General features: G+C 45.9%; 1 pseudogene; it reads left to right on the plus strand.

Moving 5' to 3' along the window:
• The first annotated feature begins 785 nt into the window (after positions 1–785).
• LOC144673083 (histone H3.3A-like) lies at positions 786–3,789 on the plus strand (annotated as a pseudogene).
• Positions 3,790–14,274: the final 10,485 nt, after the last annotated feature.

Consider the following 14,274-nt stretch of genomic DNA (forward strand, 5'->3'; position numbering starts at 1 on the left):
AGTAGAAAAACCTGGGGTTAAATTCACTCAGTAACAAATGAAAATGCTGAAGTGGCAAAATGTGGGACTGGAGGGGGCTTCCATCAGTTGTTTCCGAGACTTCTGATTGAAGTCGCTGTTGTTCAATTGCTGTCAGGAACTTATGATGCTTAATAACCCACAAATTGATAGATTTGTAGAATGAAAGAAATTAAATTGTCCTCCGATCAGCACGTTCATATCGTGAAACATTCCTCTTTTGTGTAGTGTCTCGGTTTATCAATGGGAAAATCTGACCGCCAGTGAGATCCGCGGATGTAACACTCACACCAAACTTCCAGGGAAGTTGTCAATATGGGGAATTGTCAGTGAATACGCGGCACACGCCTATGCTCAATAATGCGCACGACTGAGGAAAAAATGTAAATTCTGCACCTGCAGTGAAAGTCTAGGAGAGTTCGGAGACAATGAAAATGTCATCAATTCAGGTTATCTGTTTTGTGGCAAATCCTGGCAAAATAACACTCCTTCTGACCCCATTTTGGGACTTTTAATAATGATAGGGATTTATTTTTCCTCTTGAAACATTTACCGACCAGGAACCCAATGAGGGGAAAAAAATACCCAAATGTTAAAATGAAAGATGAATATATTTATGTTCACCCTGCAGTGATGGGGGATATACCCCCGCCCCCTGTCATTATTGTGTCCAGCCTCCTGCTGGGCCGCCGTCTTGCATTTGTGCAGCAGCTGTTTATTATTCGGTTCAGCTCTGTCTCTCCCGTCACTGGCTCTCCATCCTGTCGATGGTGCTGTCTCATGAACTCCGAGAAGGTAACGCATTCGCTTATTAAAATCACAAGACAAAGGCTCTTTGAGTGAAACATTTGGACCCAGACCGAGTGTTTAATTCACCACCGAGCAGCTCCTGGGAATCACATGCAATGCATTCAATTGCTTTTTAAATGCCTGGTTACTGGTTGATATATGCCTTCATCCTTGACTGTCTCAATGACCTTCAGGGATAAAGGCTTCCTCCCGTCTGCTGTAGAAGCTGCGCCCCTGCAGCTTGAGTTGTGCAGGACATCACTAGTGAAGCGTGCATGGACCAGGCGGCTTATAACCAGGTTTCTCTTTTCTACATTTTTCAGAGTCTCCAATTTTTCCGGTGCTACAAAACACATTTGACGATGTTGCAGTTCCACCTTCTCGTGCCCAGGGTTCTGAAAGTTAGGGAATTAATTTGAGACTCTGTTAGTCCGATGGCTGCAAATGTCTGTTGCTGCTAAAACATGATGGGATGTGAAAACTGGACAATGTGATTTCATTTCCTGAGTGAATTGTACTTGCCTCAAATCTCCTTTCCCACTCCCATTCTTCAATCCTGCCTCCAGCAGGTATCCTTTGTGTGAAAATGGATTCTTGAGGGCCCTGTAACTTTGTAATTTCGGCATTCATGTGTGGTTGATTGGCAGTTACCCCCTGAGGTCTGCATAATGCTAGGAATAACTGCTAGTCTGTTTGCAAAATATTTTTAAAAATGTTTCAATGATGGACATTGAACCATCATAAAGAACGATTCAAAGCGTGATCGCTGCGATTTCTCATTTAAATTCCCAACCCGGAGACAAGAATAACTCAAAGCTTCGAGGCTTAACTAGACAGGCCACTATATGCCTTACAGACCGGTAGAGCAAGGACTTTCTTCATTCTCTCCGATGTAACATCCCTGACAAGGCCGACATCCTCATCCCTTGAGAATGGTTAAGAGACAACCACATTTCTGCAGGTCAGACTGGGTAAGGACAGCAGGTTTACATCCCTAAAGGACATTTATGAACCTGATGTTTTTTTTTTACAACAACTGATGATAGTCTAATGTGGGTCAGCATTATTTAAATTATATTCCAGAATTTCTCAACTAATTTGAAATTTGATCAGTTGCCGTAGTTGGATTTGAACCTGCGTCCCCTGAATATTAACCTCCCTGGATTACTAATCCAGTCACATGTCCAGAGAAAAAGGCCAGTAAATTAATGTAGGCCCCAGTCTCTCTGATCCACTGCTTATTCTCGGGAATGTCGAGGGTGAGAACATGATGTGAACTCTCAGTGTGACCTAAGTTCACATAATGGAGGGAGGGTTCCACAAACACTCACCCAGTTTCCATCATCAGACCTGCTGTCAATTGCCACTGTCCATGCCCTCCAAGGGACCAAAAATGCCCCGCATGTGCTTTCCAGGATTCACAGCTTCAATGGAAAGAGGAAACTCGCAGATTATTTTATCTTGCTCCCCAGACAAATCCAAGGGCTATAAATTCAGAAGCCGTGGAGGGGGCGGGGGAACGGGGGCGGGATGGGGGGTGGGGGGTTGGGGGGTGCGGGGGGGCGGGGTGCGGGGATGATCCACGTGAATTTCACTACATTCAATGACAGAATCTCTATTGACACAAATCTGTTTTCAGGTGCCTCAAACAATTCATTATAATGTGCAGGGACCCGGCAATCACACACTGTAGAGGAAGCTGCTGATTTGTGGGGGGCAGCATGGGACAGAGAATTCTTACCCAGCTTGTCACACAGAGGACATTTTCGTACCTTAGCCCAGCTGTTCAATTGAGCCCGATGTCTATCGTTCTCTACACACAGGATAACATTCTCCTGTCTCTCGGCTTCCATTTCAGCCTGTCACACTCTCTGTCTCACAACTGGAATGTCTGGATCTGGGTAAAGTGGTGTTCGATCTGCGATGCTCGACTGCGCATGTCTATTACACACCAATGTAAATTCAGCTGTTATCAAGTGAAGTCCAGCAAAATTTGGCTGTGAAAGCAGCTGGTGAGGGTCACTGTGTCTCATTGGCCTGATGTGGCTGTTATCATTCTGACCGGGGCCTTAACGTTGAGTCTCAGCCTCCTGCTGCCTTTCCTCCTTCCCTCTGGCTGCCTCACTCGGCTCCTTTCCGCTGTCACTGTACAGAGTGTCGGTTTTCACTAATGCTGAGCACTGCTCGGTGCCACAGGTGGAGGTTCACACGGTCCTGGTGGGAGATGGTTCCTCCTCCTCCTCATCCTCCAGCTTGGCCATTATCCCTGCAAACAGCAGTCGGCTAGTCTCCAACCCAGGCCCGGGTGAATGACACTGTTTTCCCTTTCTCTGTGGAGGGCCACTCCCATTGCCATGGTGACCAGCAGCAGGAGGCTGCACACTGACCTTGGTCTTCACTTTTTCACCTTCTGTGCGCTCGCTCCTGCAGCCCGGTCAGCAGCAGCGCCCAGCTGCAGATCAACAGTGTGCTGGGCGGCCTTCAGCTCCTTCTTTAACTCTGCAAAAGGAATATCTGAATGTCTCCGAAACCAGTCAATTCACTCAAATAGGATTGAATAAAAGGGTTCTTTGTTTATTGCAGCTATTAGTATCTGCCACTGTAAATCCACCAGCGGCAAAGCGCCCAGGAAGCAGCTGCCACCAAGGCAGCCCGGAAATGTCCCTCCACTGGCGAAGTGAAGAAATCTCATCGCTACAGGCCGGGTACAGTCGCGCTCCGAGAAATCCACCGATACCAGAATTCTACCGAATTGCTTATCCGCAACTGTCCTTCCAGCGCCTGGTGAGGGAAATTGCCCAGGGCTTCGAAACTGACCTGAGGTTTCAGAGTGCGGCAATTGGAGCATTTCAGGAAGCCAGTGAGGCCTACTTGGTTGGCCTGTTTGAGGACACCAACCTGTGTGCCATCCATGCCAAAAGATTGACCGTAATGCCCAAAGACACCCAGATTGGACGACGGAACCGGGGGCAGCGTGCTTAAACTCTTTGCTTCATCACATTTCCTCCAGACTATTTTGAAGTCACATTAAAACATTTTCTAAAACATTATTGGACCGTAGGTTTGTCTTCTTGTGGGGCCTGGGCCTTTATTTTGTATTTTTGTTAGTTTTGAGTGTTGATCGTGACTTAATGAGGAAATAGCGAAAGATTATGTAAACATTCCTTCGAACTCTTGGCTCAGGTTGCAAAATAAACATTAGTATCTTTACAAAAAATGAAATGGTCGAGTTTGACCTATATATGCACGTCTAATCGGAGGTATTGAAGAAATGATTGTGCAGAGTGATTTTTTAAGCAGTTTTCTGGCTAGTTTTACACTCTACGTTGTTCGCCATGACCCCAGGCCTATTCAGTAACCTCACTTTTCCCTGTCACTGCGGCCTTCTCGATGTTAAATTAGGAGAATATAAAGAACAAATCTTACCGCTTAATCTCAAAATTTTCCCCAGAGACCTTCCCTCGCCCGTTCTATTTGACATGGCGCGCCCCCACCTTCCTCTCGATCCTTCTTGTCGCTCACCGCAGACAGCAGCTCGATCCTGGTCAGCAGCTCCGCGAACCAGAAAACAAGACATAACTTTCGGGTCGCTGCGGCTGGATCTGCGGGGGACGCCGAGTGCTCGGCAGCAATAAGGTAATTGATGTCCAGATGGCCGAAAGAGATTGTAATAATAGTGGGCAAAGCCTGATAGGAACCTGCTGAGGGAGTGAGAATGGTCAATGGTCAGAAAGGCAGCAATGGTCAGAAAAGACTGAAAATTAGTGGCGGGAAGCAAAATGATCTGGGAACAGTTTATGACAATGATTCGTGACTATACCAATCCAGAGATTTGTTTGATCTCTATTGGAATGCAGATGTTTCTAGACCATTTTCATTTGGGTGTAATTATTAAACCTCAAGTGGACATTTTGTCCACTCTAAACTAAGTTGAAGAAAACATCTCCCAATGCGGGGATGGCACTGAGAAAGGGTGGAAACTGAGACAATGTTTGAATGAAGCATGAGCGGCAGATGAAGAGAGTTCCGTGGTTGAGATAAACATGTAGCGAGGATCATCTCCCGAATGTGCTGGAGGTTTTGCAGGTCCCCTTGTGGTGAGGACTGACCTGCGGTCATTGTTTCTCTGCTCTCCATCCCGAAAGCAGGGAGTCCAATTTCTAGCCCAGGGTGCACCATGCACAGGGCCGAGTGCTGCATTACTAGCGGCCTCATCATGTGGAGGAGGTTTCAAACTGCAGCAGGAATGTGCCCCGTCTCCATAAAGATTAGTTCGGAGAATGAAGCAGAGAATTCTCCCAATGTCACAGCCGTTACACGCAGAAAGATTAGGTTAACGGGCCATTCATTTTAAAGAATATCCGAAAAAAATCAGGGTAGTTGTTTCAAGCCAGTTCTTCCCCCCTCTCACCCGCCTCCTCCACTAAAAACAACTCCATGCCGGTCATGCTTCCCTCCTCCCACCCTCTATCACCATGCCGTCCTGGATCCCCCTCCCCCGTCTCCATGCTGGCCTAATTCCCCCTCCCCCGTCTCCATGCCGTCCTGGATCCCCCTCCCCCGTCTCCATGCTGGCCTAATTCCCCCTCCCCCCTCTCCATGCCGTCCTGGATCCCTCTCCCCCGTCTCCATGCCATCCTGGATCCCCCTCCCCCGTCTCCATGCCATCCTGGATCCCCCTCCCCCGTCTCCATGCCGTCTTGGATCCCCCTCCCCCGTCTCCATGCCGTCCTGGATCCCTCTCCCCCGTCTCCATGCCATCCTGGATCCCCCTCCCCCGTCTCCATGCCGTCCTGGATCCCCCTCCCCCGTCTCCATGCTGGCCTGTCTCCCCCTCCCCCGTCTCCATGCCGTCCTGGATCCCACTCCCCCGTCTCCATGCTGGCCTGACTCCCCCTCCCCCGTCTCCATGCTGGCCTGATTCCCCCCTCCCCTTCCCCAATATCACAATAATTCTTTGCATTCGCCACTCCTCCCTCTCTCGGGATCCACCTGTTTCCGGCCTCGCCCTTCACCCGCGCCCAATTTATAACGTTGCGGCCTCTCCCCGCTCGGGCCCAAGGCTCCAAACTCTCGCATTCTCGGTCCTGCTCACTCCTGACCCACATGGAACTTCTTCACTTCCCGATCACAAGTAGAAAAGGGGCACCGGCCAGCACAGGATGTGGAAATGCCCCTGGGAGCAGCAGGTACTGGGGGAGTGGCCTCTGGACCACACAATGGATTTTTAATGTGACCACTTCTGTATGTCTGCGAGGTGCAGAGGCCATTCTTCTAATACTGACCGTCCCAGACACAGGCTGCCTTCCCACTTCCTGTCCCGGAGCAAGAGGGGATTAGATGATGATTGGAGAATTAACAATGTGGGGGGTTGCGGGGAGAAGCTAGGTGAATTACAGCTGGTGAAATGTTCATGTTTTAAAATCCTGTATAAATTGTGGTTCGTTCTGCTGTCGCTTTCAAAAATTACCGGCGGGAATAACACCTCCTTCACAACACTCTAAAAGTGACAAATGAGACTTGAACATGCGGCAAGGCTGTAAAGTAAGTACGACACAATTGTAGGTCGGAAAGTAAGTTGTGAAGAGGGCGTAAGCATGTAGATATGATACGTGATTGGACAAAGACATGGCGAATGGAGTAGAAAGTAGTAAAACGTCAGGTTGTCCATTTTGACAGGACGGACAAAAAAGAGGCACAGAATCCAACCGGTGAGAGATTGCAGAGCTCTGAGATGCAAAGGAGTTTGGGTGTCCTAGTGCATGAATCATTTGGTTTCTGTGTGCTGCTAAACTCTCCAATACCATTGAAAATAGGACAGTCCAGCGTCCCATGCTAGATCCTTCCTGTCTCAGACCAGAATGGTTGCTTTTGCAAACGTCTCATTCGCTGAAAAAGCCTCAGTCTCGACTTAAACCTCTTTTATTGCCGCTGCGATCGCACTCTCTCACCCATTCGCTGACATGTTCTCTACTTTCCTACTGAAATCATAAAATCAACTAAATCTTTCCGTTTAATTCTCACTTCAGAGGTGAGTAAGTATTTACTATTGCACAGTCCCAGCAAACTCGCTAGCGCCCTCACTCCTCCTATGTTTCTGCAGGATTTCTTTGTGAAGATGGGATCGTAAACAGCAAATGCCCTGTGGGGAATGATCCCAAATTGAGCTTCCTAAAAGGACAAGTCCGATTTTTCATTGTTCTCTGACCGTTTCCCCATCTCCAGTTTTTATGTTTAGATGCTGATCAAAGTGAATTGCAGAAAATGTTGATTTCAGTTACTGATTTGCAGCGGAAGACCACGCATGAGGTATTTAGTCCCAAACCGAACGCTGCTTGTTCGTGAGTCGGAGACGGATAGATACAGAATCAATTCCACACTCACAGCTAGTAACAGAGATTGATATTTACAGAATCAATCCCACACCCACAGCTAGTAACAGAGATTGATATTTACAGAATCAATCCCACACCCACCGATGGTACCAAAGACTGATGTTCATCGAATCAATTCCACACTCGCAGATAGTACCAGGGGCTGAAATTGAGCGAATCAATCCCACAATTACAGACAGTATCAGAGACTGATAGTTACAGAATCAACCCCATACTCGCAGATAGTGCCAGGGACTGAAATTGATCGAATCAATCCCACAATTACAGACAGTATCAGAGACTGATATTTACAGAATCAATCCCATACTCGCAGATAGTGCCAGGGACTGAAATTGATCGAATCAATCCCACAATTACAGACAGTATCAGAGACTTATATTTACAGAATCAATTACACAATCGCAGACGGTACCAGAGACTTATTTCTAGAATCCATCCGCACTCACTGGTATAGGAAAGCATTGCAGGGTTACGGGGAGTGGCATTGGGTGAATTGTTCATTTAGAGAGCCAGCACAGATTAGACTGCCCGAATAGCCTCTTTCAGTGATGTAGCCATTGTATGATTCTAATGGAAAATACTGGGAGAACTGAGTAGCTCCGGCAGTTTCAAAGCTTCGATAACGGGTCTATTCGTTAAATCTTCAATCAAGGTGAAATGTGAAACCCCATAATCCTTTCTCCACAGATGCTGCAGGACCAGCTGAGTTTTTCCAGCACCTTCTATTATACTTTCAGATTCCCAGCGTGAGCAGTCTGTCACTTTATGAACAATAAAACAATCCCTGCGCAGCAATCGATATTCAAATAAGAAATTGGAAGCAGCAGAGTGAAAATATTCAGAGAATCGCTGAATTTTACAAATCAGACTAATTCTATCCCGGCTCCACACTGCAGCTCAGGGACAACCTTCATTATCATCTAGAAGGAATAGATCTGAGTTACATTTTAAATGGAAGATAAGTGGAGGTGGGAAATAATTATATTTCTATTAAATCCGCCCGTGTGTTCGGAGCAAAATCTCACCGAAACGGATCAAGTTCAGCTTCAAGCTCGGGATTCTGATTTGGAGGTTTAAAAACCAAGAAACTGCGACAGCCGGGAATCGAAACTGGGTCAACTGCTTGGAAGGCAACTATGCTCACCACTATACCACCATCGCTAACTGCCAGCATAAGTACATAGCAATAAGTAACAAAACTCTTAACAGGAGGGTTATAATTACAAATAAAGCAAAAATGATGCTGAGCCACAGAAGGAGATATTAGATCAGATGACAAAAGCTTGGTCAAAGCGGAAGTTTTTAAATAACATCTTAAAGATCAGAAGGAGCTGGAGAAGTGGAGTAGTTTAGGGAGGGAATGCAGAATTTTAGACCAGGTCAGCATCAAGCACGGTTGTCAATGTGTAGAGAATAAAATCTCATCACTAGTTGCCCTTGAGAAAGTGCTGCTGAGCTGCCTTGCCCATTCCACGTGGTGTAGGTACACCCACAGTGCCGTTAGCTGTGGGGGGAGGGGTATTTCTAGGGTATTGATCCAGAGGTAGTGAAGGAACGGCGATATATTTCCAGGTCAGAATGGTGTGAGGGTTGGAGGGGAACTCCCAAGTAGCGGCGTTCCTGTGCATCTGCTGCCCTGCTTCTTCTAGATGGCAGTATTCGTGGGTTTGGAATTTGCTGTCCAAGGAGCCTTGGTGAGTTTCTACAGTGCATCAGCTGGATGAAGAACACTGCTGCTACTGTACTCTTGTGGTGGAGGGATGTTGGATGGATGGGGTGCCAGTCAAGCGGGTTATCTTCTCCTGGATGGTGTCAAGCTTCTGGAGGGTTGTTGCTGCACTCATCCAGGCCAGTGCAGAGTATTGAAACACACTCTTGACTTGTGCCACGTAGATGGAGGACAGTCTTTGGGGAGTCATCAGGTGAGTTACTCGCCGCAGGGTTCCTCGCCTCTAACCTGATTGCTGCCATTGCATTTGTATGGCTAGTCCAGTTCAGTTTCTGGTCAATGGTATCCCAGGATTTTGATCATGAGAGAATCAGTAATGACAATGCCATTGGACTCAAGGAGCAATGACTAGATACTCTCTTGTTGGAGATGGTCATTGCCTGGCGCTTGTGCGGCACGAATGTTACTCGCCACTTGTCAACCCAAGCCTGGATATTGTCCTGGTCTTGATGCATTTGGACATGGACTGCTTCAGTGTGTGAGGATTTTCGAATGGTGCTGAACATTGTGCCATCATCAGTGAACATCCGCACTTCTGACCTTATGATGGAGGGAAAGTCATTGATGAAGCAGCTGAAGGTGTTTAGGCCGAGGTGTCTACCCTGAGGAACTCCTGCAGTGATGTCCTGTAACTTAGATGATTGACCTCCAACAACAGCTTACCTTTGTGGTGGTTATGGCTCCAACCAGCGGAGCGTTTTATCCCTGCTTCCCATTAACTCCTGTTGTGCTAGGGATCCTTGACTTTGCACTCGGACAAAAGCTGCCTTGATGTCGAGGTCAGCCACTCTCATCTCACCTGTAAAGGGAAAGTACTGAAGACAGACATAATGAAGAAGGAAAAATAAACTCTGTAAATCAAGGCAATAGGAAAACTTGAATCCCTGAAAAGAAAAAAAAAGTGTGCAGGGATCAGGGAAAAGGCGGGGAAATGATAGTAGAATAATTTCTCCTGCAAAGAGCCAGCACAGACACGATGGGCCAAACAGCCCATTCTATGATTACACGAATCTAGGATTAGGAAACTTGAACTCCAAATGTAAACTACTGAACTCCGGAATCCCACTGGTGAATCAGCACTGCTTCCACTCGAATTTCGATATAACCCTGGTGTTACCTCTGTGTGGTGTCTGTAAGGACATGAGAAATAGGAGCAGGTTTATCATGTGTCTCCCGGCTTCTCAAACATTCCAGAACTTCCTGCTTGAATATCCGCCTTAATTTCCCTTCCTGAAAATTCTCAATTCTCGCTGCCACCAAGCCCCATAGCAGATGAAGAATTCCCAATGTGTTTACACCAAATAGTGGAATATGGTTCAAAACATCGCAGCCTGGTGTCGTTTATAACTTTGCGCTGTGGTTTGGTGCGTGATATCTTGTATCAGTAATGCAGGCAATGCTGAGTTCTAATTTCAATGGCGCTTTTGCTTTTTTTTCAAATTAACCAGGCAAAGAGCTGAGCATTTTTAAGTCAGAGGGAAGCATTTAGAATGACATGTGAATATAAAGAAGAACAATAGGATCAAAATTCCCTTTAAAGCGAGCGCGCACAGTTGTGCAGAAGCATTTCTTCCTCTTCAGATCATTCTAATGAACTAACGGGTTTGTCTGGTTAATCGAATGATAAACGTTTCTGGGTTAGAGCAGAAGTTACAGAGGACACCCGATTTTCTTTTGCTCTTTGATCTTGATCCGGCGCACACACCTTCACAAACAGGGATATTACGGATTAATCCACGAATGTCTCAAGGGGTTTGAGAATTAATTCTGGCAAAAAACCAAGGCTTTAAAGGCATCTCCATCAACTACAATTTATTTCAATAAAGTTTGTTCCGCTGTTTCATGCCAACTGGAAACTGTCCTTGACATGAATCTGAGTGAAACAGAGGATGGCCTTGTGGTATCCGTCAAAGTGTCGAAGAAGCGGACCGGGCCACTATGGAACCCTTTCAACAGTGACTGGAATAGGACAAAAACAGAATTACCTGGAAAAACTCAGCAGGTCTGGCAGCATCGGCGGAGAAGAAATCAGTCAACGTTTCGAGCCTTCATGGCCCTTCGGCAGAACCTTCGGAATAGGACCCCGGGGTAGGATTGCTGCCATTCCCGGAATACATTGACAGTTTTTTTATTGTTGCTTCATGGATGTGAAAACCGCTGGTAAGGCCACCATTTATTTGTGGAGCTTCCTTGTCCAGTCAGTGTTTAATTGTCCACCACTATTCACAACTGGATGTGGAAGGCCTGCACAGCTTAGGTCTGATCCGATGTTTATGGGGTCACTTCGAAAGTGATTGTCTGAGAGGGCAGGAGGCAATGGTTTTCACGGCACTAAAACTCAAAGAGTGTTGTAATGGGAATAAGATAAACAAGATATATAGAAGGTTCTGGTTCAGCCTCAGCTGGTGCATCCCGCCCGGTTCTGGGCGCTTCCCTTTTGGAAGGATGTGAAAATGTGAAGGATGTTGGAAGGAAGGCAGAAAATGTTCACGAGAATGTTTCCTAGGATGAGGAGCTTCAGTTGTGAAGATAGATTGGAGAAGTTAGGACTGATTCACTGGGAGGAAGGAAGGTTGAGAGGAGATTTGTTAGAGGGATTGAAGATCGCGAAAGGTCTGGAAAGGTTGGATGGGAAGCAAGTTTTCCCATCCGTGAAATGATCAAGTTCGAGCTAGCGCAGCTTTAAAGTAGTTGTTTGAAATAAAGCAAAAGAGACACGACGAAAAAAACATTTTTTTCTCGCAGAAAGTGGTTAAGTTCTGGAATGCACCGCCTGACGCCTGACAATGTGGTAAAGGTAGGTTCGAGGGAAGCATAAAGAAGGGAGTGAGACTGTTATCTCGAAAGGAAGACCGTCCATACGGGGAGAAGGCGCTGAATGGCACTAAGTGAATTGCTCATTCAGACACGATGGATCGGATGACCTTCTCCTGCGTTGTAACATTTCCGAGTTTTTGTGGTTGCGGGAATATAATAAGGAAAGAAAAGGTGTGTCCAGGTGATGGGAGTATAATAAGGAAAGAAAAGGTGTGTCCAGGTGAGGTGGGAGTGGCAGCATAGCAACGGCCCAAATGTAACATGGAGAATAAAGAAAGAAACGTCACGAACCAAACCGGCAATAAGAAAAATAATACACTCTCGAAACAACATTGAGGCAGATATTAGAATCTAAATTTGTTGAACTCAATGTTGAGAGCAGAAGGCTGCAGATTACCCAGTTGGAAGTTGATCTGTTGTCTCTCGAAGTTTGTTGCTGTTGAGTCCATTTAGTCCCTAGAACATGTTCAATAATGTTGTGGCTGATTGGTGACTATCACCATATGCTCGCCTTTGCCCCATAGCCCTTAATATCCTCTAACAAAGATCTTACATTCTTAGATTTAAAATACAACCATCGATCAAGCATTAATTTCCTTGTACTGTAGAGAGTTCTGAAGTTCTGGGAATCTTTGTGCATAGAATTGTTTCCTAATTTCCATGCTGGAATCCCTGCCTTGAATATTTTCACTGTGGACCTTAATCCGAGATTCCCAGGAAACTGAAATAGGTCTTGGAATGATTTTATGTTTACCTTAGCATTCCAAATTTTTGGATCAAATCAGTGCAATAATCACGGGGGCGGATTCGTTACAGGGATAGCCAGTGTCTTCAACATAGGGACTGAGCTGTGTTTTAGTGTCCGGAATTGAGGGGCGTTCGGACGAAGCTCAAGAGGCAAACAGAGTTGCGGAGCAAGAAAGCTGAAAGATTGGCGAAGTAGAAAGTGAGAGGAATATGAATGGCGTTCAAGATTTTTTCCAAAATGCCTTCAGATTGAAAAGGATGCTAGTACAGACACTGGAAAACCGAAATTCACAGAAAATTGTGGAAATATTCAGCAGTTCACAAAACATCTGTGGAGAAAATAGGCGAACTGTTCAGGTCGATGATTTTTTTTTCAAAATGGAAGAAAGATGTAAATGTGACAGGGGTTAAACCAGTGGAGTGCGGGAGGAGGTGGGATGTACAAAAGACAATGACAATGAGGGTGGACAGCAGGGAGAGAGTTTCCATGGTTACAAACAAATTTCAGTGGCTATCGGAAAGCAATAAAAAAAGAGGTGTCCATCTGAGTTTGTGAATTGCCGCTAAGCAACGGCCCGAATGTAACATGAAGGAGTAAAGAAAGAAACGTGACCGAACAATATTGAGGCAGATGTTCTGATCTAAAATTGTTGAACTCAGTGTTGAGTCCGGAATGCTCTATCATACCCAGTTGCAAGGTCAGGTGCTGTTCCTCGACCTTTACTCTTGTTCAGACCCTTTATTCGCTGGAGCATGTTCTGTTTTTCTGTTTGTTTGGTAACTACCTCCATATTTTCGCATTTCCTTCATATTTCTTAATAACCTCTTTTAAGAAAGCTCTTTTAATCTCAGATTTCAAATAAACAACGGGTGAAACATGTATTGCCGAGTAGAGAAATTCCAGCTTCCTTTGTGTGTAGAATTATTTTCTAATTCCCGCTGGGAAATCTCTGGCTTTAATTCTTTGACTGTGACCCTGGGTCAGCGGCAATGGTTTATGGACTGTGACAACTTTTGATTATCTGCTCCTATCACGGCTTTTTTATCCCTACAACCACCCCACCCTCAACTTCTCTCTCCCCCCGCCCCCCACCTTAAACCAGCTTATATTTCACCTCTCTCCTAACTATACTTCAGTTCTGCCGAAGGGTCGTGAGGACTCGAAACGGCAACTGTTTTCTTTTCCACCGATGCTGCCAGACCTGCTGAGTTTTTCCAGGTAATTCTGTTTTTGTTTAAGATGTTCAAAGTGTTTATTGCTTGCTGAGTGTGATAATAAAGCATCAGATTATTCTGCCCTGTTTGGCTGATGCTGTTCAGCAGGTTTTCTGAGGGACTGAAGTGACGCCTCCATATATTAGGAGGCGGGTTGTTTCCCATGTCAGGAGGAAGTATGGAACGTGAAGGCAAGGAATGAAAACCAGGTGTCAGAAAGCGGCACCATGAAGGAAGCAAATAAGAATCCTCATATGAGTGTTTCATTAATTCCCGACATGTCGATCTGAATGAAGAGCAGCCTGGTGCGATTGGATAGCGGTGACGTGAAGGGTTTTTCGGGCACTTCTGTTGATTCGGTATCTGACTTCCTTTACAGCAGTGCAGTTTAATGGATTGGTCACCGATCTGAAAGTTTACAACTCCTTCTCTCTTCACAGATGCTGCCTGGCCAACTGAATATTCCCAGCATTCTCTTGATATGAGCTGGATTTTACAATATCAAACTGTGGTAATACATCTCCCCCCACTCTTTTTTTGATGATACTGCAGCAATATAGTGGT

Source organism: Cetorhinus maximus, unplaced genomic scaffold, assembly GCF_964194155.1.
Source record: "Cetorhinus maximus unplaced genomic scaffold, sCetMax3.hap1.1 HAP1_SCAFFOLD_254, whole genome shotgun sequence".
Lineage (NCBI taxonomy): Eukaryota > Metazoa > Chordata > Chondrichthyes > Lamniformes > Cetorhinidae > Cetorhinus > Cetorhinus maximus.